Below are 1907 nucleotides of genomic sequence, written 5' to 3' on the forward strand. Positions count from 1 at the left end.
TGACATATGAAATACGAGTGATAGTGTAATCAATGTGTAATAACTACGTAAAAATGAATTAAAGCGTTAAATTATTTTGTGACATGCAGTCATGTTCAGGTCCTGATTGGTCAACAAGCTTATTTGACGTGTATCTTTTTTGACATGCCAAGACCCCAACGGCGTTRCATAGAAATCCTGGTTGAGAATGAAACGACTGAACAAATGAACAACGAAACAGCACAGCAAGGTAGTGAAAGAAATAGGTTTTGATTATGTTTTACTGTTAATGGGGACATACGTAAATACCAACAAAATAACTCTTTGGTCAGTGTGATGTGTGTGTAACCTTTAACTGGGCAAGTCAGTTAAGAACAAATTATTATTTACAATGATGGCCTACCCCGGACGACGCTGGGCCAATTGTGCGGCGCCCTATGGGACTCCCAATCACGGCCGGATGTGATACAGCCTGGATTCAAACCAGGGACTGTAGTGACACCTCTTGCACTAAGATGCAGTGCCTTAGAACGCTGCGTCCATATGTGTGTAACTATTTAACTGTAATAGAATGCTTAAAAGGCCGCAAATGTTTTTTATATCGGTTATCGATATCGTTTTTTTGGCAAGGAAAATATCAATATCGCTGCATCACTAGTTGTTACATTATAATTATTATTCACTCACACAGTCTATCATCTTCTGTGTTGCATGAGTATATGCAATGACCCCCATGCACAATTTACATAAATACAAATGAGTCTTAAGAAGACAGTGACAGTAATTGCAATGAGCCCAACAATTGACAAATACAGGAGCCTTGTATAGGAGTCTATAGTCTTTCTCTTGTTGGAACACTTTCACAACCAAGTCGACGACTGCCGGATTTTAACTTCACAAAATATGTTGGTTGGGTAACTAAACTACATAACGTGTTATCGTGTGCAATGGGCGAATAGTCTGCAGACACACYAAGTGTTTTTAAAKGAGTAGGTAACACTGAAAGCTTCAGTTTAKATTATTGACAAGCTATTAGCAAGTTAGACAGACAAACCATGACATTTTCCCCCATTCTGAAGTCACCACATCCATGCATTGAGCTAAAAGTTAACTTAGCTTGCATATGCTATAAATTAGCACGAAGAAGGTGGTCACGAAGATGACTCAAGAGATTTGAAGTGTTGATTTGAAGTTTTTTTTGTTTTTGCATGTGCTGCAGATAGGGTGACCATCTTCGATTAAGTTTCCCTCAGCACTCTTGTTAAACCCAAAATACGACCACACTTCAGATTTGGTCCTCTTAGAAGGCTGAAAAATCTCTTGAGCGCTGTCACTGACTCCCACCATGTTTTCACACAAAACAAAACCCACGTTGCATGCTGCGCCTGCGTCAGACTGTTGATAACTCTGGTTGATGCTGGACAGTATTTACCGTGAGTTTTTCAAACCACGGTAATCAAACATGGTTTTAATGATGATTATAATTTGAAACAGTAATACTAACCGTTGGGAATTTTACCATGGTTTATCGTGAAACGGGTAACCGTTTCATCCCTACAAGGTAGCATATTAATGAGATCAGACGTGGTGCTATAATATATACTGTTAAGTTCTAAATCAGGCATGGGAAATTCCACTCCTCGTGGGCCTGATTGGTGTCACACTTTTCCCCCATCCCTAGCAAACAAAAGTGTGACACCAATCAGGCCCCCGAGGACTGGAGTTGCCCAGGCCTGTTCTAAATGAACCGAGTAAAAACTCACAGATGATTATTGAAGCTCAAACCAAGTTTATTCACCCAATGGGTCAGACAGCTGAACAGACAAAGACATGTTCCCACCAGAACAAATATATATACCCCAATTTAGGTGAAGTCTCCTCCTTCCCTCTAGACGCAACATTATTGCTAGGCAGGAAGTTAAGTGATG

This window comes from Salvelinus sp. IW2-2015, linkage group LG13 (assembly GCF_002910315.2).
Source record: "Salvelinus sp. IW2-2015 linkage group LG13, ASM291031v2, whole genome shotgun sequence".
Lineage (NCBI taxonomy): Eukaryota > Metazoa > Chordata > Actinopteri > Salmoniformes > Salmonidae > Salvelinus > Salvelinus sp. IW2-2015.